This window comes from Propithecus coquereli, unplaced genomic scaffold, assembly GCF_000956105.1.
Source record: "Propithecus coquereli isolate 6110/MARCELLA unplaced genomic scaffold, Pcoq_1.0 Scaffold44, whole genome shotgun sequence".
Classification (NCBI taxonomy): domain Eukaryota; kingdom Metazoa; phylum Chordata; class Mammalia; order Primates; family Indriidae; genus Propithecus; species Propithecus coquereli.
This window is the reverse complement of record NW_012150174.1, coordinates 7,571,320-7,595,347: the sequence shown is the minus strand read 5'-3', so window position 1 is coordinate 7,595,347 and position 24,028 is coordinate 7,571,320. Positions and strand designations below refer to the sequence as shown.

The 24,028-nt window shown below is 50.3% G+C and overlaps 1 protein-coding gene across 3 annotated transcripts in view; it reads left to right on the top strand.

Annotated features, from left to right (window-relative positions):
- MICAL2 (microtubule associated monooxygenase, calponin and LIM domain containing 2) overlaps window positions 1-24,028 on the top strand; it is a 150,975-nt gene that overhangs the window by 12,759 nt on the left and 114,188 nt on the right. For 2 of the 3 annotated variants that reach the window (XM_012654392.1, XM_012654391.1), the window contains exon 2: window positions 12,496-12,567. The gene's annotated coding sequence lies outside the window, so the exon portion shown is untranslated. The remainder of the gene's footprint in view (window positions 1-12,495; window positions 12,568-24,028) is intronic. The other variant, XM_012654390.1, reaches the window with a different exon arrangement.

Below are 24,028 nucleotides of genomic sequence, written 5' to 3'. Positions count from 1 at the left end.
CTTAACTGTTCTGGCTCCCGAGAGGTTGAAGATTGCAGTTGTTCAGATTTGCCACCAGGAACAAGAGTCAAATTTCCATATGTGAGGCAGTGACAGCTACGCCACAGCTGCGTCCTGACAGATTGTGTGATGTTGGGGGGTTATGCTACATTCTGCTTTCAGACGTTTTATAACGGAACAAAAATGCATCTTCTAATCAGGGAAATATGGTATTTAAAGACAGCCCTCTGGTTCTCTCCAGAGTCTTCTTTCAGATGAACAACCCATGGTGTGGGTTCAGGAACTTTACCCTCCCTGTGGTTCTCTCTTCTGAACACACTCCAGCTTGTCCATATCTTTTCATACTGTGAAGGCAGTGCCCAGACCGCATATCATTCATGTTATGACCACATCCAGAGGAAGGCAGCTATCACCTCCCTAGTTCAGGACATTCTACTCCTCTTAATGCAGCCCAAGATTTATCCGCTTTGCTGACAGCCACATCACATCACAGACATTACTGCTGACCAGGTCTTTTCAGCATGCACTGTTGCTAAGCTGCTCCTCCTCTGCCCCAAACTTGTGTGGCTTTAGAATTTAAATGCAGATCCTCCTATTTTGTTCCCACCTGATTCAGAACAATCATTTCTATTAGGTTTCAACTGGTTAAATTTAGTGCAGCCTTGCTCTGTTGAGCTCTTTCAGGATCCTATTTAAGTGTGCCTTCCACAGCATCACCTAGGTTGCTGATAAAATGCTTATCAGGAGGGAGCCCCCGGGCACACTGCTAGAGACCTCCCCTCCGCGGACATTGGATCTTTAACTGGCTTGCTTTGGGAACACTGGTTCAAGCTGCCTTTGCCTAGGCTCTACCCTTCTGCCTCTTCATGACAAGATGCCTTCCTGAAGCTAGATGTGCCATGTCTACTCAATTCTCCAGCTACTATCAAGTGTCTCCGCGCAGAAGGAAATGAATGTGCCTTGACATCACGTGTTCTTAGTTCCCAGAGGCTCTAGGACTGGGTTCAGCTGTTCTTGGTCTGCTGCAGAGATTGCATTCGGCAGTTTAGCATCTCGTCTCCAACCTTTCTCAGGGCTCTGGGAGGTCACTTTCCTGGGCAAAGGAACTTGAAGTCACTGTAAGTATCCAAATGTCCTTTTTTTTTTTAAACCCCATCTTGGGTCCCTTTTTTATCCTTCCCTCTCTGTTTCTGGAGTTGCCTCTCAGGGAGTCTGAGTCACTGACTTCCTCCTCCCAGGCCCGGGCCCTGCCGGCCTCCCAACCCTTTGAGGTCGGTGTCTTAGAGTCTCAGGCACCAACTTCCCTTTCTTGGTCTCTCACTAATTTCACAGGAAATGATTGTTGTTCCTCCATAGTTCCGATGTCCTCCTGGTCACTAACCCCTTCCAGCATTGCCGTGGGAATTAGGGAATTAGGTTACTCCCCGTTGCTATGGACGCTTCCTCTTTCTTCTAGAAGATGAAATTCTCAGTAAGGCCAGTCCGAGACTTTGGCCACTGGGGCTTCCAGCGCTCCCAAGGTGTCCGATCCCACCCCAGCCCTGCCAGAGCTCACCTCTGGCCAGCCTGGGACCTATCCCAGCGGCAGCACCAGTGGTTCCATTTCTGTGGTGACTTTATGCCTCCGTTCCTCTCACCCATGTGTTCTCCAGAATGCTTCTGTTGGCTTCATGGGCTTGTCACGCAGACATCTTTGTTATATAGAGCGATTCTCTCCCCCTGCCCTGTGCCAAGCCCAGTCCTTTGAAAGACAAAAGCTGTGCACAGACAAGTGTGTGTAGCCTGCTATCAGGGGAAGAAACGGGACACATTTATATCTACATATGCATGCTTGAACGTGGTCGGGCACGAGACACAGACGGCTAATCACAGTGGTTACCTGTTTCAGGGTGGTGACACACGGGGTAGATGGGGCCAGGAGTAGGAGGGAAGCATCATTTCCTGAATACTTTTGTTTTTGATTTTGGAACCCAGTGAGTGTATTTCCTATTTAAAATTTTAAAGTATCACAGATAATCTGGGATCCTGGTTGGCTAATTTAGAACTGTCGAGGCCCATGTGGAACACGCGTGACCCACCTGCTTGAGTCAGGGCTATGCAGCCTCCTGCCCACCTGGGCCTCAGGTCCTCAGCGGTGGAGCGGGCTGCTCCCAGGCTGCTCAGTGTGCAGAGGGGCCACCAGGAAGCCCTCCTCTGGGGCCCGGCACAGGCCCAGCACATGGAGGGTCTGCAGTAAGCAGGGTCTCCGCTGTCCTTCCTGGCTCTTGTCTCTGCAAATATCAGAATAATTTGAGACTTTACTACCATTTGTTATAATCTCAGTTTACTGAGAGCTGGCGTTCAACGGACACACCTGAGTTCCAAGTGTGGGTTTTCTGCTGTGAATCACCTAAAACTTACACCGTGGTTTTTTCCCTCTGATGAACTCCAGTATTTCAAGAAATTGGAATGCTCTGAATCTCTGGGTTTGCCTAGAAGAACTATGTACTTTCCTTTTCCAGACCTGCAGCGCTTTGCAAATCATCTCAGCTGCCTGGTGCAGGGGATCGCGATTAGAATAGGTGTAACACCCCTTAAAAATACAGGCCCACGGCCGGGGTTGCAGATAGCCAAGGTCAGAGCTGGCTCTGAAGAGAAAATGTAGCGCGGGAGAAGCCAGTCCAGGTACCTGTAATTGAGGGAGTGACCTGATTGCGGAGATGACTTGTTTACCTTGGGAAGTTGAGAAACAGTTATTGAGCACCTACTGTGTATCCTAGGCCCTGTGCTGTGGGGATGACAGGATGGATCTCCCAAAGCATTCGCAGTGGGCTTGGGGAAGCAAGACATGCGGTGTGAAAAAGTTAAGTAGCAGGAGATTTTGGTAACAGTTCAGCCGGTCGTGGAAGGCAAGTCACAGGGTAGTTCATGACTAATGTCCGTATGACTGGAGGAGACGGCAGTGGGTGTGGGAGTGTTTTCTAGGGGCTGGAGAGGGCCTGGGAGGAGGCAGCAACAGCAGCAGTGGTCTGGGTCCCGAAGCGTAGGTGAAGTGTGGATGGATAAGAGGCAGGAAGGAGAGGGCGTCTCCCACGGGTGCTGAAGCCGGGAGAAACGAGAACGGGCCCGGCGTGAAGGTGGGCAGAGGGAGACGCGGCTGGGCAGGTGGGTTTAGGACAGTTGCAAATAGTTTACAGAGAGAGAGAGAGAGAGAGAGAGATTGAGTTCGAGTGTGTTTCAATTCAGAATAGGGATGGGAAGATGAGGGCCCAGGATCTCACGGGGAACTCTTGTGAAGCCCAAGGAGGATGGGCAAGACAGGGTCTGCCTGCCAGACATTCCAGTCTAGCATCTCCAGCCTGTCTTCCAGAAAGGATTTCAAGAACAGGAGCGAGGCTGGAGGCATGCTAGGCGTTTTCTCACCATTGCTCCATTTGGACGTTTTAAACGTCTGCTCGTCCATTCATTCGGCAGTTGTTCACGAGCTCTTACTCTGTGCCAGGCACTGTTCTAGGTGCTAAGTTGCAGCAGGGGAGAAACCAAAACAGGACAGCATCCCTTGCCGCATGCAGTTTATATTCTAGGAGGGGACACACATCGACAATAAACAAGTAAATTAGATGTGTGGGAGGCCAGGCGATGAGAGGTAGGGTGGAGAAAACCAAAGCAGGAAAGGAGATGGAATGTGTTGGGTTGGGGGAAGGGGAGCGGTGGGGGGAGGGCTATAATCTTAAACAGGTGGCCAGGGAAGGCCTCACTGACTCAGCCTGTCACTGGAATTTCTAAACCAGCAAGGGAAATGTCTGGGGCCATAGGAAAGGAGGCAAGGCCAGATCTGCAGGGACCTTCAGCCCCAGTTGATCTTCCTTAACCTATCGGGGTTCTTGGATAGGTAGCAGGGAGCCTTTGAGTGCTCTTGAGCAGTGGAGCACCATGCATGGGAAGATCTCCCTAGTGGCTTTGCGGAGGATGAGCTGAGACAGGGAGTCTGGGTGGGAGTCTGAGATTCCAGGACGAGATGACCAGGACCTAAAAAATCTACTCATGTGACACTTCCCTTTCTGTGCTGCAAACTCCCCACCTGTTAAATGGGGATAAACTAGTACTTACCTGATAGGCACATTTTTGAGAGGACGAGATGGGTTACTGAATGTAGGATACTTAGAACAGTACCTACCATGTAATAAGTGCCTAAAAAATACTGTCTTGACCATCTGTCCCTCTCCTTACATATCTGTGTGTGAGCAAAATGAATGTGTTGCCCTAAAGCGAAGCCAAATGAAAAAAATAACAGTGCTTTTAAGGATTAAATGAGTTAATTCATGTAATGGATTTAGCTCAGTGGCAGATGAGTGCTAGATGAGTACTAGTTAAAAGTACTCTTACCAACAGATATTATTGTGAAGAAAATGATTTTGCAATGGAAATCCTATGTAAACTCTTCTAATCCAACCATTGTTTATTGAGACTGTGGTGTGCCAGGTGCCGCACTAGACACACCATCTCATTTTAGCTTCGCAACAACCGCCCACGTTGCACGTCAGGGTTAACCACATCTTAACAGATGAGGGAGCGGAGGCTCAGAGAGGCTGAGCCTTGCCAAAGTCACACAGCCAGGGAGTGGCAGAGCTGGGCTTGATCCACGAGTGGCCTGCTGTCAATGTAGACGTTGACATATAGGTTCTTGTATCAGTCTCTCTTGGTATTCGGTTCCCACACGGGCACAGGTAGTGTAGAGGCGGGGCCAACTTCCAGGACAGACCAGGGGCGGTCTGTGTGTGTGGGAGGCTTGGGTGGGAGAGACTGTGGGTGAGTCAGTGCCTTTCCTCAGTGACTCAGCCCTGCAGGCCTTATCAGAGCCTTTCAGCCACACAGAGCGTTTATCTGAGACCTGTCTTGGTTGTCCTAACCCTCTGTGTGCTGGAGGGCCAGAGCCTGATGGGTTCAAATCCTGGCTCCACCACTTACCAACCATGTAAGGCCAAGATAGGAGTCGATTTCTTTGTGCCTCAGTTTTGTCATCTGTGAACCCACTTGATGTGGTGGTTTTAGGAATTAAATGAGAGAAGACGTGCCAACACTTAGAACAGTACCTGGCCCACAGCAAGCACTGAGAAAGAGTTGTTAGTATGCTAATCATTGTATTATAATAATGTTATTATAAAGGCCTTCCTGGTCTCTGAGGCCAGAACAGGATGTCCTATCCTCTCTGTGGGATTGTTCCTGTAACACATTCTGTTTTGTCTTACGATGTAGATGTTGGTGTATATCTGCCCTTTTCTAAACGATGAATGATATCAATCAGCGGTGGGTTTGGTTTTTTTTTTTAATCCCTGGAGACTTGTGCCTTGTACTACGGAATGTTGAGAGAGGTTTGCCAAAAGAAGTGGATTCCTACTTTTCCTCTTTTCTTCAAGCCACTTATTCTGACCTGATGACCCTGCCTCCCAGGATCATGGAAAATGTCTGGTATTTCCCAGGGCACTTTCCAGCTTGCCAGGCCCCTGCACATTCATATTTCACTGGGTGCTCACAGTCATCCTGTGTGCTTACTGCTAGCTGTCCTCGTTGAACAGGCAAGGAGACTGCTGCTCTGCCGAGTTCAGGAATTTGCTCAAAGACGTTGCAAAATTCGAAGGTAACGAAACAGGCACCCCCTTGCTCATCCCAGGAGGCCTCGTTCTGGAGGTTCACATTGACTGTTGCACCCAAAGCCATCTCATCCGTTCCCCTTTACCCCTTTTCCTAAAGAGGACTGGGAGGAGGCCGTGTGACTAACAGACCTTCGTACAGTTCTGCTTTTATCCCGTTCCCAGGTCCTGTGGCTTCCAAACTGAGCACACGGTGATGGGCTTGAGCTGACCTGATGAGATCAGAGTTGCTCAGATCATCTCCACTCCCATTTCCCCTTCGCTGTGTGTCCACGGTCTGGGCTGGGACTCAGCATTCAGGAAGCGGTGTGGAGTGGGGACACTGGTTTGGTCTTGGAGCTTTAAGCATTTGCAGCAGTACCTGCACGTGAACATGCCCAGAGGGACCTGCAATTGGAGGTGGAGGCGGCAGGATGGAGTCCGTGGCTTCAGTCAGGGGGAGGAGCAGGTGCTGGGTGCAGGGCCCAGAACTGTGTGCAGGAGACAAAGGGGCTGCTGGCGGGTGAAGTAGAGACTACTGGGTGGCAGGGCTGAGAGGGAAACTCTTCCTCCCTGGGAGGCAAATAGATAAGATCCCTCCAGCTGGTGGAACTAAAGGTGGAACTAAACCAGGCTGCAGGACAGCCTTTGATCCAGACTTATCAAACTTCATAGAGTTGTTCCTTAAGCAGAAGAATCTTCTGTTTAGTTCAGCTCAACAAAAAGTTATGGAAGTACCTACAGCGTCCCGCAGGTGGAAGAAAGGCAATGTGTTTAGAGCAGCTACCATGTCCAGGCAGTAGTGCAGTGGCTGGGCGTATGTTCTAGCTCTGTTTCTTATGAGCTGTGGTGCTTTAATTTCTCTACTCGGTTTTCTCATCTGAGGTTGGGGATGTGGTGCCTGCCTCACAGGGAAGTTGTAAGAAGTGGAGGGAAACACCCAGGCAAAGCGCTTTGCACATAGTAAATGGCTCATAGTAAATGGCTACCAGATGGCAGATTCTGTTATCCTTTGATTTATATTCTCTTATTTAATCCTCACCCTAACTTTATAAGGTAGACATCATCTCACAAAGGGGAACAACGAACCTCGTAGCTGAAAGGACTTGTGCGAGGTCTCACGACGGGGCGGGCAGCGAGGCTGGGGTTCGAGCCCAAGTGCTGGCTGACCTGGAGGCAGCACTCCTCCTTCTAGTGCCTCTGCTTCCTGAGTCCCGGCCCTGCTTTCCGCACTTTGCAGTGTTCCTCACAGTCCCAGCCAGCGCTCAGCAAATCCTTATTGAATACTGGGTTTGGTTTAAAGGAAAGCAGATTGGGGAGGGGGTGCAGGAAATGGGACCCCTGGAACATTCCATGCCCTTGCAGATGTCTAGCTGGTCCAGTTTGTGCATGGGTCCCCGCCAGTGTCCTGCACGCCACTCCAACACCAGGCAGGGATGTGCCCTGTGGCACCACATCGCACCAGGAGTGAAACCGAATCATGCCCTGAGGGAAGATCAGCCAGCTCCTTTTTATTTTTCAAATAGCACAGAATAAATCTATGAAAAGAAGAAGGACAGGAAGGAAAACACCTGCCTGGATAATCCCTTGTGATGAGGCAGCCACTGCCTGAAGCTTGCTGCTAGAACACAAAGAGAGTCGCCGTTAGCCGCCAGCCGCCAGGTGGGCGCTGGGCAGCGTGTGGTGGTGTGAAGCGTGTGTCCTGTGAGGGTGAGCAGGCGAGGTCCCCCTCGGAACGCTTACTGACCTCTCCCACTCCCACAGGTACGGTCCAGGCTGCTTTCCCTAACCTTGTTGTGGTCAGGAGGATTTTCATATCATTGCAGATCACAAATTCCAGTTTAATTCTCTTGCAAATGTTGGAAGCTACCACTCCCATCTCTTCCCGTGTCTCTTTTTATACCATCTGATGCTTGTGTCTACAGCGTCCTTACTTGGCTGGGCATTTAGTTTATGCCTGTGCAGACCCTGGTGTTGGGCTCCCTGTGGCCTGCGGAGAAGGCGGCTAAGTGTGCTCGTTGTGTCCATCTGTGGCGCGTGCCACACCAGAGGTAAGGGGTCAGCATGTTTTGGGTCTGTTGTTCCCACCAGGCCAGGGATTTTTTTTTCTCTTTCTCTAAAACCCTTTAAAAACACACATGCAGATGGAGCTTCTTTTCCTGGAGGGAATTAAAGGGGTGCTATTAGAAGAGATGGGGCTACAGGAATAGATCATCTTTGGGTGCCGGCCCAGAAGGTAGTGAGAAAATGAGACAAAGCAAAGATAGCATTGTTTAGCACAGTGCCAAGTGTCAAGGCACTGTAGTCGTATCTTCGAAGTCACAATCTCTTGGGACAGGTGACTGAGACAAAAACAAAAGCAAAACCAAAAACCTGAAAAACTCCCCATGGGATTCTGACAGGCGCATCCTGGTTAAAACCCACTCATCAAAGCCATCTCATTAAAATCACACTAGAGCTCTTTGAGATTTAAAAAAAACCTAAGTTCCAGAGAAGGAAACTTGCCCAAGGATGTACTTGGGGTATCGAGATGCTGCCCCTCTCTCTGAGTGGCTGTGGATGAGGGAGCTGCAGGACAGTCCATCACTTCCAGCGGGTCTGAGCAGAGGTGTAGTGGCAGCAGGCGTGGCCTGTGTGAGGAGGAGACCCCAGGCTCAGGAATCAGAGTGTACCAGGGAGGCGGCACATCAGGCGTTACAGGCGAGAGGCAAGAGTGGTATGACCTCAGTGAGTTAGTTGTTGATCCCTCTGTGAGCCTCAGTTTCTTGACCTGGAAAATGGGTTGGATGATCATCCAGCTCCCAGTGCTGTGCTGGAGGTTAGATAAGATCACACAAATGAAAGAGTGTGGCCACAGTGCGTGGCCCATGTAAGTGTTCAAATAAGACAATTTCTCCTTCCTTATCCTCCTTCCCCCTTTTCTCTCTTACTTCCTCCTTTAAAAAGAGTTGTTTTAAATAGCTATCTGGGTTTTTTTCCGACACCACTTAGAAGTCAATGAAAATCAGCTCCAGCTTCCTTCTTTCTCCTCTTCCCTTTATTAATGCAGTGGCGAGGGGCCGGGTCTGAGGCTGGCTTCTCAGTGGGACTGCAGGCCTGGAGCACTCACTCTTTTGGTCTCAGAATCTCCCTCTCCCAGGAGGGGCGTTGGTCCAGGGGCTTGCAGCAGCCTCCCCTCACTTTAGTTCGTGGCGACACCTTGTTGCACCTTTGCTTCTCCCTGACTGCCCGGGTCTCACCGAGGGGTGCAGCTGGCTTTTCTTTCTGGATGGGATTTGGTGATGATAAAGCAGCCATTTGTTTAGCACTGTTGTTAGTTGGGACTCTTTTGGTTTCAAGGGACAGGAACCAAACTTGAATGAGCTTGAGCAAAAATGGAATGCATTGGAAAGTTTCAGAGGAGGCTCAAAGACTTGACGGAGGTGCTGAAGAATCCAGCCGCAGGAAGAGAACACGTGACCTCCAGCATCCCCAGACCAGAGTCCCCCGTTCAGGGGTCCATGGCTGCAGGCAGCTCCCGGCTGACCCCACACAGCTCTCCAGCTGACCCAGGAGGATCATATTTTTCATATGGGAACTTGGCCTAGCTTGGAGCACGTGCACACACTTTGTGCCAGTGAATGTGATCATGGGGAAGAGATACTCTCAAGAACCTGCCTTGAATTCTATGCCCACTCGTTTGGCTAGAGAGTGGGCGATGGAATCTGTCATCAGAAGAAAGGAAGAAGGGTGCTAGTAATGTTAATAATTAAGAATAACACTAACTCACTTTTATCGAGTGCTTACTTTGTGACAGATGTTATTCTAAGCTCTTTACCTGTGTAACTCATTTATTCTTCATGATCAACCTCATTTTCCATACCAGGAAACTGAGGCACAGAGAGGTTAAGCAATTTGCCAGCTAGGAGGAGAGCTGAGATCGAACCCAAGCAGAGGGCTCCAAAAGTATGTTTAGCCGCCCACTCTGACGCAGACCATAGCAACAGGTGTCACCTCCGAGCTCTTGCTCCAAACACACACCAGGCTAAGTTCTTTCCAGCATTGTCTTGTGTAATCTTCAGAGCAGCCCTGTGAAGTGGGTACCGACATTATCCCCACAGAGATTATGTAATTTGCCTAGAGCCACCCAACTAATTTTAAGTGACAGAGCTGAGATAGGAACCTTGGTTTGCCTGATTTAGGGCCTGAGCTCTTAACTACCTCCCCGGGTAGCCTTTGTGTTTAGACACTTCTTGCTCTGCCAGAAGCTCCCCTGGTGGTTGGGGTAAAGAGAAGACCCGGCTCAGCGTCGGAATCTGGGGTGTGGAGACCTCTGCTTGGTGCCTGCCACTGGGGACTGACTTTGTGGTTTGAGCTGGTCTTGATGTATCTCACACTAACTTACACCAAATACTTATTAAGGATCTAGAGGATGCCACGCCCTGTCCAAATGCTTAGGGTCCCCTAGAGAAGAGCTTGGGCTTGGAGAACATCAGAGGGGAAGGTCTCCCCAAGTTCTTCTCCCTCGGGCCTCTCGTGTCCCTTGGGATCCATGAGGCCACGCAAGCTTGCAGGAACACTTTCCTGCACCACCCAAACCAGGCCCACAGGGGACCAGAGACCTCATGCTTCTTTGCCTGGGACTGGTGTGATGGCACATCCAAGCAGAGACAGCGTTTCTTCATTCTGATCGATTACAAAGGGAAACATTGGGTCAGGGAATGAGCATGGGTGTGGCCTCAGGCCAGATCCACCGTGAGTTCCAGGTCACTGCTAAGTGAGACTCTGGGAGAGGCACTTGGCTGTGCCATACCTCAGTTTCCCCCTCTGTAACTTTATACTGTACGTGCTTCACAGGGTTGCTGGGGGGATTAGCTGAGGTAGCACATGCTAACTACTCAGTGCAATGCCTGTGCACAGGTTAATCCCTCCCTGTCCTTTTAACAGCTAACTAGGTTTGTATGTGTCTCTAAAAGTCAAGGTTTATGGAGGCGGGCAGCTAGACGGGGTCCTCAGTAAGGAAATCACCAAAAATGTCAAGCTCCTCATTTTACAGATGGGGAAACTGAGGCCCCTCAAGGGAAGGGAGAGTCTGGGCTCTAGGACTTTCTGGTTTGGTGGTGTTGCAGGGAGTCGGAAGCATGTTTGGCTGTTGGTCAGAGAGTATGAGTTGGTCCCTTGAGTGGCCGGATCACAGTGTGCCCAGGCCTCTGTGGGGTCTGACCAACCGTCAATCTTTGTGGCCTGGTACAATCATGTCCACCTCCATCCCACCATACAGACAACCCAAGCAGAACCTCGAAGAGTCCTGTTTCCCCACTGCTGGTCTCAGTAATGTCCTGGGGTTGGGGTGGAGGGGTAAGGACTTCTGTTCCTGAGATCCGGGGAACATGGGGAAGTCCCTGGTTTCTCAAACCCTGGTTGGACAGACAGTGGAATTCTGCACCAGGATGTCCAGCTCCCCACCCACTGCCCCTGGAACCTTCCCTTGAGAAGCAGGGGGCAGCGAAGTCGAGGCCTCCAGTCTCTCTGGCTTCGGGCTTGAGGCAGCAGCACAGAGCCTACAGCTCAGGCTGAGAGAATGTGGCCAGGGCAGGCCAGCCTGTTTGCCGGCTGGCACAGGCCCCGAGGGGTGTGGGCTTTACAATGATGATGGTTGCAGCTTCTGCCCAGATGGCTGCCGTTGGAGCTTGCCAGTCTCACCAGGTGTGTGGATGCACCATGGCTATGCCAGGTGTTGGCGTCCAGGACACCTCACCCTGAGCTTGGTGGCAAGGCTCATGGGCGCTGGGTCAGCCAGGCCTGGGCTCACATCCTGCCTTGCTGTGGGGCCTTGGCAAGTGCCACCTGCTCTCCAAGCTTCTGTTTCCTGTCCGTGAGGAGCCACTGAGATCAAGTGTGTCTAGTCTCTAGCAGGGGCGATTCCATGCGTGACCAGGGCTCAGCAAATAGTAGGTTCTCTGCCATTAATAGCCCATGAATTCTACACAGTGAAACCCATCTCTCAGCACTTGAAACATAGCCTTCTCTGTGCTGGAGAGAACACGTGTGTGTGTTTACGTGGGTAAACAGGCCTGCCGCTCGGCTGAGCCAAGTGTTTGCAGTTCCCTGGAGTATGGATATTGCCTTTCATAGATCTCAAATTTCACATCTGTGTTAGTTTTTGCACTCTTGAGGTTACCTCTTAGACATCTGAGTTTTTTTGTTAATGTGAAAGTAAATCATTAGAAATATTTTGTAACTCTGGGTTCCATTTTCCAAACAGGTGTAGAGGCATTTTCTACAGAAGCAATAGGATGTAACCAAATAATGTGGGTGGTCACTGGAAACTAAAATAATTTGTTTAGCAAACTCAGCCATGATCAGATGCTGTCTCACTTGCATAATTTTCTGGTTTTCTCTTTTTTCTTTCTTTCTTTTTTTTTTTTTTTTAGCATTTTGGACCTTTCTACGTTAGGAAATGACAAATTTTGCATGGGTGACTTGTTATCAAGTTCTACATCAGCTTGATTTACTTTCATTAGAAATTAGCTTAGCTTAGAAATTAGCTTAGCTTAGAATTAGCTTAGAAATTCTGACACTGTTTTTACCAAAGCAGCTAATAGGGCATTCTCTTTCATATCCACCTTACTCTCTCAGCAGTCTTTGTGTAGAGATATGATAAGCCCTTAGGGTGCCCAGACTGTGGCCGATAATAGAATTTGTTTAGCAGTCTCACTATTTTTTTCTTCATGGGCAAAACTTGTTGGTGCACAGAGAGAGATTCTCTGTCTACTTCCTCTCGCTGGGTGAAGTGTCACACAGGGCAAAGTGCACAACACATGTGCCCTTTTGGAGGGGAGGAGGTAGGAGGCTGTGACGTAAGATCACGTCACTGACATTTATTGTTGGGCTCTTGTTTTCACAGGAACATGGCAACCCGTGTGTGGCTCATCCTGGACGAAGACCTTAGCCATTGTGAAGCCTGAGAATCCAGTGAGTAAGTCGCAGGGGGGGATCTTTTATGCCACTGAGTAGCTCTTGGGGGGCTGGTCCTAGGCTTAAAAAGTGCGGGACCACTTGGACTCTTTCTTTAACCTCAAATGCATGTGACCCCATTTGAAGTAACAATGCTGGTGAAACCTTCATTTTCCTCCTAAGCCTCTGTCTTCGCTGACGACCTCCAAGGTTGCACAGCCTTCCCCCACTGTCAGAGGAGGCTGGGAGGCAGGGGTTGAGACTGCGGTTTGTTTTGGAGGGGCAAGGCCTGTCTGACTCAGGGGTGTTTGGGTGGATCAGTCTCTTCCCCCCTCCCCCTAAGGAGGGCCAGCAGCTCAGCCCTGGGATCCCAATTCCAGCCCTGAGAACATTCCAGCCTCTTAGCCACCCGGATCTCTGCCAAGGCAAGGATCTGGCCAGGTGGCTTCTATAAGGAGTGACTTCAGAGCAACCTGGACCATCTGTCAAAGGTTTGCAAATGTGACCGCAGCATCTTCATCTGCGTGGGTTCCATTCTGAGGACAGCAAACCTGTTTACACCTTTCTGCAGATACAGAGGTTTGTGGAGCCTTACGGTCTTGAAGGCCTGGTGCAGGCAGGAATCAGCGATGGCCTGGCTTTCCACAGTCACCTTCCTGGACTGTTGCACGATAAGAGCCTCCCTGCCCCTCTCCTGGCTCCACTCTCGGCCCTCTCTGCTCTGTCCTCTGCAGTGCTGCCGGGGACCCCCTCAAAGCCACACCTGACCCTCACTCTCCTGCTGGCCTGCAAGGCCCCCTCCAGTGGGACCTCAGCCTTGCTGTCCAGCCGTGTTTTCTGCCCCTCCCCTATGCCCAGGCTCCAGTCCCACCGTCCTGGCACAGCTCACCATGTCCAGGGCAAGCTGTTCCCTCTGGGCTGGCGCCTCTTCCTTGCACTCTCATAGCGCTTTGTTCATACTTCAGGTCCACCACCAGCTGAGTTGGGGTTTGTCCACCTGCCCGTCTCGCCTACCTGCTGTGGGAGCCTTGAGGGCAAGGAGCCGTCCTCCACCCTTCCTGCCTGAGCCGGCAGCCCCTCCCGGCAGGCACGGTACCAGGCATGGTGCAGGTGGTCAACAGCTGAGTGAACCCTGAGGTTCGATCAGGGCTTTGCAGTCCATGAAGCTCTGTCACAGACAGTATTTCATGGGCGCCTTGCACCCCAGGAGGGGTAGTCATGTTATCTGCATTTATTTTCTAGGCATGGAGTGAGCAGTCAGATAACCTGTCCCAGGTTGTAGGCTAACAAGGACCAGGACGCATGCCTGCTGTGTCCCAGGCTAGTCTAGTTTCTGTGATGCCAAACTTTATAATTAGAAAGGTTATTTAGAGCAAACCCCTCATTACCAAACAGGGAAACGGAGGCCTGACCTGAAGATACTTTCTCAAGGTTACAGAACTAACTCGTGTCAAATGGAGAAGTGAAACACAGGCCCTGGGCTTCCAGGGTAGCATTCTTTCCACTCCTCCTCCCTCCCTCCTCCTCCTCTGCCTCCCTTCTGTATACAGCAATCAGAGAACATTTTAGGACCATAAATCTACATTTACAGGAGGGTGAAGACCTTACAGAAAGTCATGAGTTAGAGGGAACAGAGGGGCGAGTGAAACTGGCCCTGCTCTCCAGGGGCGTCCCTGGACCTGTGAGCCTGGCAGGGCCTCGAAGGAGCTGGGTTTAGCTGTGGGAGGGAGGGAGGGAGGGAGGGAGAGAGGGAAGGGGGGCATCAGGCCCCAATCCAAGAAGCCAAGCGTATGTGGCGGCCCCACCGGAGGGCAGCCGGCAGGCACGTCTGAGCATTTGGAGGCTGGCCTGGTGGGCACCCAGGACCCACGTGAGGATGAGGAGTCTGTGTTGAGAGTCGGGACAGCAGGATGAGAAGGAGTTGACTGCATCTAGGGACAGCTGCTCCAGGAGTTGTGATTGTTAGTGTCTGGGGAAGGACTAGGGCAGAGAGGCCCTGACCGGCCAGTCTGCTGCGGCCTGAGAGTCTTCCCCACTCAGGAGAAACCCAGAATGCAGACCGCGTCCACAGATGAGGCTCCGGCAATGAACTGTGAATTCCAGAATCGTCTGAAATGTGTGTGGGGAGGGACGTGTGTGCCATTCTGGGGGGCTCATTCCTATTGCGCGCAAATGAATTTTTGTTCTGCTCTGTTTCTGATTGACCACGTACCTGTCCCGTTGTTCGGTTCCCCCTTGCATGCTTGGGTCTCTCCTGGCTCATGCGTCCAGTCGAGGCTTGCCCAGGGCCAGGCAGGGCCTGGAGACTCTTTCTGTTTCCTCCACCCCTCCTTGCAACTTCTTGGACTGGGAGACTGGGACTGACCGCCGCCTCCATCTCCATTGGCAGATTGAAGCATACAATTTGCCTAAATTACAGAGAATGCGATGCTTGCCAAATAGGTACCTTGGATTATTTTCTAAAACGTTTCCAGATTATACACTTTTCTAGAGCAGGGAAAGTGTGTCGTGTTATATCATTATTGTTTACACCTCGTATTTACATTGCGCTTTATATTTTATAAAGATCATTTCATCTTCATAATCAGGCAGGTGGACTGACTCCCATTTTACAGATGAGAGATTTGCCCTGGACAAGCTGTAACCTGCCCAAGGTGATGTCGCTCTCTAAGGGCTGAGCTGGGACCCAGCCCAGGCCTCTTGTTTAAAGATTCCGAGATCTCTCTCTTCTGCTGAACTCCAACCATATGCAAATCCCTGGAGGGCCTGGGACTTAGAGAGGCTCAGTAAACATTTGTTGAATGAGTGAAATTTGACCTTCTTTTTCCTTTGACTTTTATATTTTGGCCACTCTGCACCATAAATGGATCTGCTTTGGCAGCAAAGAGAACACTACCCCGTGAAGTATTTGAGTTTCTTGCCGTGATAAGGACCTGGTGCTTTCTCTTCTCACCCAGCCTCACCTCTGGGAACTGGGTCATGCCCGCTGAATAATTAATTCCTTGAATCTTTGACTCGGTGCTTCCGGTTCCCGGTGCTGAGAAACTCTGTCAAACGCTGATGTTTGAAAGGTCGCTGGCAGAGGCAGAGCCTATTGTTTGTTGTCACAAACCTTCAGATGACCCATCTAATTGCCCACGAATAATACCCTGGCCTAAACAGGTCAGCCTTCCAGTTGGTTAACCTGATGTTTTTCCTCCTCCTACCCTTCCCCAACCAACTTTCTCTAGACTGAGGAAGAGGGACAGTTGTGGGTTATCTTAGATATTTAGGATTCAGTAGAGATAGGGAGGCCCACCTCTCCCTTCTCACCTCTGAACTTCCCAAGGTTTTGTAGCAAGGGCTGCAGAAAGAACAAGAAAACGAGGTCAAATTGGGAAGGAACGCATGGGATCGGAGAGGCCGCTATCAAGGTATCTGCTGGGTCTGCTGTTTCCCTGAGTGACACGAGTCATGTTTCTTAGAGTTTCCAGGGAACCCAGCTGGCCTCATTAGACTCTTGAGGTCAACAGAGTAGAGTGGAAAAAAGAGTGGGCAGAGACCAAAAGACCCACAACCTAGTGTGGGCTGTCCACAGCTTGGCTGCGTGGCCTTGGGCAAGTCACAGAACTTTACCTGCCCTCAGATTTCTTATTAAAGAAGTAAGGAAGGAGTGGAGGCTTGGTGGCATCTTAAAGACATCTCCTAGACTTCTGTGGTCTTTAGTGCCCACCCTCAGTTTGTCCTCGTGATTAGCACTGTCTTCTCCTCCAGTTCACCTCTCCTCATGCTACGGGAGATTGCTTCCGTAAGCACTTTCTTCCTGGCCTTTGTAGCTTTCCCACCTCTCTGCTGCCCCACCCTGAGATATGCAGAGTGCACATAAGAACTGCCTGTCCCTGCCCTAGTCTCCGATCAAGCAGCATGGGGAAAAGTCTAACTTTTTGAGAGTGTTGGAGATCTAAGGAGTGAAGGTTGGTGTGGGAGGGGAGTTGAATTAGAGGTTATTGGGATATTTAAGTTCCTAATACCCCAGGGTACAGGACCCTATTGAGTTGTTTGACCAGAGGGTAGTAAACATATTCTTAAGAATATGGCCCCAAGTTTGGCCAGGCTTTGTGGTCAGGGGTGACCAGACACTCTGGAGAAATAAAGGGAGTAGTGTTGGTAGAAGACTGCTCAGGGAGAGATGAGAGACGTTTCAGATGCACAACAACAGAAAAAGGGGAAGGGTTAGGGAAGTTGGCTTTGTTTCTAAGATTTATAGCTGCCAGGTTACAGTTCATCTACTCCAGTTCTCCCAAGTGTGAGTAAAGAAACTGAGGCCCAGAGACGTGGCTTAACCTGGCCCATAAGGGAAGCTAGGGGTAGGAGTGAGGTGGAAGCGAGTCTCCTGCCAACAGATGTCTCTTTCCCCAGTGCCATGTTGGCTCCCCATGTGGACTCAGCTGTCACACCTTCTACTTCTCTCTTTGACCCTGAATTTGAACGTCTGAGGTGTTAGCAGGGCCCCTGCTGTTTCCACCTCATTATTTATCGAGGCCTAATAAAACTCGGGTGCAACAGCATGGAGGCTTCTCGTGTGCAGGCTGTTTGACTCGTACTTAGCAACCTAGTGCTGTTGAGTCAGCATGATTCTTTTTTATGGTGTGTCTTAGGTGAAAGATTAATTTGAGACAGGAAATGAAAGCTATGATGGCCCAGCCTCAGCAGTGGTGGCCTCTCATGGGTTTGCCATTCAGAAAGAAATCACAGGGGCTTTGTTGCTAAGCAGACCTTGTGCTAAGAGCTTCCAGCAAGAGGCATGGATTTAATGCAGCCTGCCCTGTCCCTTCCTCTCAGGGGGGCTCTTGGGCTCAGAGGCTGGCTTCCCCACCGCTGTGCTGGTGGCATGTGAGCCAGAATGGAGACCACTCAGTTTTTTCTATAGGACTCCGTTTGGCCCCACACTTCTGACTGAGCTCAAGGAAATGCATCTTGGGCTCTTTCCATTGGGCAAGCACCGGGTCTACATATGTCACCTTGTTTGTTCCTCACAGCAGCTTTCTGAGAAGTGGGTGTGGCTATTTGTTGTATCTAGGAGAAAATCGAGGCAGATATAGGTTAAATAACTTGCCCATGTCCCATAGGAGCCAGGGCTCAAACACAGGTGTCTGGCTCTGAAGCCCTTCCTAGGTCCGCATTGCACATGACCACTCAGCACAGAGGAGGGAGGGCTAGGGGGAGAAAGGCCGGGCATTGATTGAAGCATCAAGCATTTATTATGGACCTTCAAGTGCCAGGCCCTGGGCTTGGTTCTTGGGATGCCAAGGTGAATAAGACTTAGTCCTTTTGCTCCTAGGAGCTCATGGCCTGGCCTGGTGGTGGGACAGATATACATAATATGTGGTCACAGCCAGCTAAGTGTTATTATGGAGAGCCACACTGAGTGCTCTGGAAGCACCGAGAAGAGAGCAATACACAGGGAAGACTGCACCAAGGAGGTGCTGTGGGACTTGGGTCTTGAAGGATGAACAGGAGATTTCCAGGCAGAGAAGGAGGCAGAGGGTTTTCCAAGGAAACAGTGTGGTGGCGTGAAGGGTCCTGATTTGGTATTTGGAAGGAAGGAGGAATCGTGTGCATGTTTTTCTTCTTAGCTGAGGATCCAAGGAGTGGAACATTCAATTGAGAGATAAACTGGGGGAGGAAAAGGGGCGTTTGGAACCAGACCATCAAAGGCTTTGCAAAACACTTGCTGGCTATGTGAGATTCATTGAAAGAAACCTCAGCAGCAGAGACCAGCAAAGCTTCTCCAGATATGAATCCTCCAGGCATCTGAAGTACTTTCTCTGCAGAGAAAGGAAATTGGTGGGGGCAGGGGGCGTGGCTTGTTTTCAGACAGTTTATGTCCATTTTCTACATCTCTTATGCACCAGTGGAGGTGACTGGACGGGGCAAAGGGAACGGGGTGTGGTGGGCCATGCCAACAGCTCATATTTAAAATGTCTCAGATTCCTCTTGCCAAATAAGCTGATAGCAAACACCCTTGAGAGTTCCTGTGCAGACTTTCTCTTCAGGGACCGTTTCACATTCCAGACAGGGTCACACAATAGTTCTGCAGGAGCTGGGGGTGCGAGGTGAGAAAGCTGCTTAAAAATAAAGACCAATAGAAATATATAGCTGTTTTGAAGGATCATATTTGCAAGGTGGAAGTATCCAGGAAGTGGGTTATTTGTCATGAGGGTGAGCCAGAATTTTAAAAAAATATCAGATCATTAAAGTGGAAAGCGTAATGGTGAAGGGAGAGAACCCTCCAGCAACCCTTGTCTCTTGGGCAATGTTCTCCTCCTCCCCTTTAATAAATTCCTTGCTGAGATCTGCCCGAGGAACGAAGCTTTGGAAACTGAACTTTGAGCCTGAATTGTCCTCTGTGGGGAGGACAATAAATCAATAAACCAGACAGTGATTTGGAGTCAAAGGTTTCCTGGTCTTGTATCAACTGTCCCTACTTGTGGCCCCTGGGGTTTGAATCTTTATGAGGAGAGAGAAAATCCTTTCTGGGAACAGTTGCTGCTTATTTTAGTGAATGTTTTTTTCAGAACATGAGCCCAAATACCAAGGAAAGAGTCCAGCATCTTCTTCAGCCAACACAGATTTATTACATCAGGACTGTGGGAGACGGTCTCTCTGTCACTGCGGAAAATTCATCAGCTTGGCCTCACCTTCGGTGCTGCTCTCCCCGGGCTGCCAGATGTTGGAGTGTGGGGCCAGTGGGGCATTTTGACCCACCGAGCGGTCAAAGCCCGTGCTGAGTCCTGGAGCACTTGTCCCAGCATCTCTGAGCTCACAGGAATGTGGCCTCCGAGTGCCACCTGGAGAGGTGGCATCCTTCTCCTAAGACTCTGCCACCCTCCTGCACAGGTCTGCACTGCTCTCAGCTGGTAGCCTCGGAAGCGTTACCAAGCAGGATGACGTCACGGGACTTTCAAACTCCAGCGGTCGTACGACCTGCCAAGCCAATCATCTCCTCAAGAGTCAGTTCAGCAGCTGAGTGTATTTTAGGGACTGGTTCTACCCTATCTTATCAGAGAGGCATTTCTACATTTACTGCCTGGAACCTTAATTGCTTTTATAGATCTTTGGGGAAAAGAATTCCCAGGAGACTTTGGTTCCTCTGCACAGTAAGGAAGGGGCCAGAACTGTCTTTATCTTGCACTTCTGCTCACACATCTGAAGTGCCTCCTGATAGCTGCATATTTTCCGTGGGCCGAGAGCTGCTCTCGGGCTGCCTCCTGGTAAAGGGAAGAAATCCTTTCCCAGAGTTGCCTCACCCTGTCGGTGTCTGGTGTGGTCACCCCCCCGAGGTTGTCCCTGAGAACTGTTAAGCTGGATTCATTTAGCACATGGCCTGGCATATAGTAATCAGTATCTGTTGAATGAATGAATGAATGAATTACCAGCAAGGAAAAAGGAAGTGAACAGGCCTCAGACTGAGCTGCCCACATGCTCTCCAGGACCCAGCACATAATTCGGAAAAGAGTCCTCTGGTTTTTACCTGATAGAGATATCTCCTAAGCTGGGGCCTGGAGGGAGGGCCAGATGATCTTTGATCCTTATCGGCTCAAGGCTACAAGTCCTTTTTTCAGGTCTTAAAGCAAACGTCAGTAGCGGCAATAAACCACTGGGAATGCTGGCCCTGGCGAGAGCAGGGTAGAGTCCATTTTTCTGGCTACCTGTGCTTGCCCAGCCCACCTCTGACTGGCTGAATGTCCTGCACTCAGACATGTCTCCCAGAAACCTCCTGATGAGCGTCCCTGCTTTGTATGCTGCCTCTCTGCAGCATCGGGAATTTTACATTCAAATCATAGATCCTGGCTCCCCAGGTGTGTTGACATGTCAGTAAGCTTTGAACAGCCCATGAGTTATTTCTGACTCAGTCAGGGCTCACCTGTCCATGCAGGTGTACATACCTGCTTATAAAGACTGAGTGCCCTGATACACATTGGACCTTACAGGTCCTTACGCGGAGACTGGGGTGAGGGGTGTGGCCAGATGGACTGCTGGCCGGGTGGACGGCTTAATGGAAGGAATGGACAAGGATCTCCCCTTCCCTGGCCCTGGCACATTCGTACCAAGGCCAGGGGACTGCTGAGATCCAGGAAGGTGTTATTTACATTGTTAATAACATTAGTGACCATAGAAAGAGCAAAGCTTCTGTAATTGTATATCAGGAAATTAATCCTGAAATTGAAGGTCTGTAATTCAGACAAAAACTTTAGAAGTCTTTTAAGTGAACTCTAAAGGTGGTACAGTGGAAGCAGTTCCATCCCTCCTGACCTAGATTTTTACTGGTAAACATTCATTCATTCGACAAACACATACTCACTACCTGCTGGGAGCAGGTACCACACTGGCACTGGAATTACAAAGATAAAACTCAGTAAACAGCTCATCAGCAGGTGAATTAGTCAAAAAAGGACATAATACAAAAAGTTGAATCATTTGAATATCAATTGAGGACCAGCTGAGAACCCAGAACTAACATGAATACTCTGGGAAATAGAAAAGAAACAAAAAAACATTACCTTTTCGTTAAGGTTTTACATTAGTTGTGCAGACAAGATTAATGCACAAAAGATTTTATGGGTTCAAGGCTAAATGAAGTGCCAGATGGCATGGTCTGTGCCCTCTGTGGCCCCTGCATTGTAACTGTGTGTCTCTCCCCTTTCTCAGAAGATGGGGAGACACGTCTTGTTCACCTGGTGTATCCCCAGTGCCTTGTGAGGCCCTGGGCACGGTGCAGATTCTCAGTAAATGGAATGGTGGAAGCGAACGTGGCTAGGGGCTCCCAAACCTGGCTGATCAACAGAATTCCCCAGGGAGTTAAAAAATATTTTTCCTCTTGGACCTCAGGCTACTGAGATTCTGTTTGGGAGTGGGCCCAGGAAGCTGAATTTTTGGACACTTCCTGGTGAATCTGCCGGCGACCCAGGTTTGGTGAGCTTTGGCATAGATTCCGGGAGTTAGAAGGATGCGTGGTAAAGACAGACAGGCAAGGGTTGGGCAGCTTTTGTACCTGAGCTCTGCAGCTCATCCTTTAAGGTCCAGCTCTGGGGCCACCTTCCCTGGAAGCTTCTCTCAGGCACTTGGTCACTCCATCTCCCGCTCTGCGTCCACCCACCTTGGTGCTCACCTCTGCCACAGCCCTTATCAGCAATTGTTAGTTCGAATCAGATTCCCTGAATAGACTGAGCCACTCCCATGGGCACAGCTTCAGTTAGTGCTGTGGGGCCGACTTTGCTTCAGAGGCTGGGCGAGGTTTGCACAGGGGTGGGAGAGGTAAGGCAGAGACCCCATGTGAGTGCAGAAGAGGCCAGCCTATCTGGGGCAGCACAGGGTGGGCCCGGATGCCTTTGGGAATTGAGCCTGATGAGGAGGGAGCTTTCTGGTAGGGGGACCTGATGAGCCCAGCAGGGGAGTCTGGACTTGTACAAGGGGTTCAGGGAGCCCAGAGAACTTTATAAACAGGTGAAGGTGAAGCCAGCCAGATGGGAAGTGGGGGTGGGAAGTGGAGATTGTTAGGAGAGCCACTTGGTAATTCAGGTCAGAGCTGACCTGGCCCTGAGCAAAGTGGTGGTGTTACAGTCGCAACCCGAGCCACTACATATCCTGAATTTTGTGTGATGCTTTTGATTTGATTTGATCAAAAACAAGTGGTTATCGGGTATCTACCATTGCCAGAGGCCCAGGTGCCAAGCCCTGGACATGCAGCCGCTGGCCTCAGAGCCCACAGCTGGTAGGGCAGGCAGGCCTGCAAGTAGATCAGTGCAATAGTGTATGTGTAAAACCATCATATTAATACAAACCTCCCCCAGGGTACAGGGTGGGAAGGGGGCGAGGGGAGGGCAAGGTGAAGCTTCAAAGAAGAATGATGCAGCTAAGAATACTTCTTCGCCAGGCGTCGTTGTGTTTTATCCTCAACCCAACAGGTCCCGGACCATTATTATCCCTATTCTATAGATGAGGAAACTGAGGTTCAAAGAGGTTAGGTAACTCATGCGGGCTCACACCCCTAGTAAGTGATGGGTTGGGGTTTGCAGCCAGTCTGCCTGACTCCAGAGGCCAAACTGGGAGCCATGACATTCTGCTACTTTTGATGTTCCGCCTCTAATGACAACCCAGTTTTCACCAAGTGAACTGTCTGGATGGGCCTTCCAGACAGAGGGACCAGCATAGGCAGAGGCGCAGGGCAGAAGTCTGAAGGGGCTCAGTTCACCAGGGAACTGCATGTGGTTCCTGAGTCTAGAGCATGAGGGATTGGGAAGAGGGTGATGGGTAAGGCAAGGGCTGGATCATGAACGTGGGTTTTGTTTTGCTCTACTGAGATGTTGGGACTTCACCCTGCAGATTTTCAGGCAGCTGTTGAAGAATTTTAAACAGGAATGGAATCTGACCAAGCGTACATTTTTGATATACAGTTCTGTCTGGCAGCAGATTGAGAACTAGGCTGGTGGGTTGGAAGGAGGTGAATCTCAAGGCAGGAAGGGCATTGATGAGATTTTGAGAGTTCCAGGTGAGAGCAAGTGGGGACCTGAACCTCCGAGGAAAGAGGGGAGATGGCAGTGGATCAGGCTATCAAGGAGGCAGGGCTGGGTGACTCTATAAAATGAGGGAAAGGGGCAGAGAATGTCAACTCCACGGACTTGGCTTGAGGGTCTGGGTGCAGATGGTGCCATTCACTGAGGCTGGCGTGACAGGAGAAGGAACAGGTGGAAGGTAAACAGACTGCAGGGGAGGTCTCTGTAAGAGAGTGGTGGGGAAACATCTAATGCCATTGACACGTGGGCCCAGAATGCAGCAGGGAGATGCGTGTTGGGCGTACAGCTTGGCGAGTCATCAGGACGTAGATGCTGATTGAGCCGTAGGAGTGTTGAGTCCTTGAGAGCAAGATGAGTGTGAAGATCAGAAGCTTCACTTTCGGGGGCAGGTGGAGAGAGAGCAGTCTGCAGAAGACTGAAATGGGGAGACAGCACAAGCCAGATAAGGCCCCGTAAGTGGCGACCAGATTTAGCAACAGAGAGCCGGTGGTGACGTCGGCGTGCTGCATGAGGTGGCGTGCGGGTGTGAGTAGAAACCAGACTGTGGTGGATTGACGGGTGAGTGGGAGGTGAGGAAGTGCGCACTGCGAGGCTAGACTATTCCTTTGGGAACCTAGGATGTGAAGGGAAGAAGGGAGACTGCTATTTGTTTTCTCCGGTGAAAGCAAATATAGCTCTAACCGTGGTTGAATTTGTGCACATTTAGGGGAATGACTTCATATGGATAAATCAGATAAAAACCAAAAAAGTCTTTCTTGGGCAATGAATCCTTTTAGAGGGGGTTTGAAAAAATGCTTCAGATGGTGCAGTTCTTCAGAAAGGGGGTCCTTTGGAAAACAGACTCCATCAGACATAGCTGGGTTGTGGGCTGCTCTGGGCAGGACGGCTGGCTCCGCGGTCACCCTGGGCTCCTGGCTCAGTGCCGTG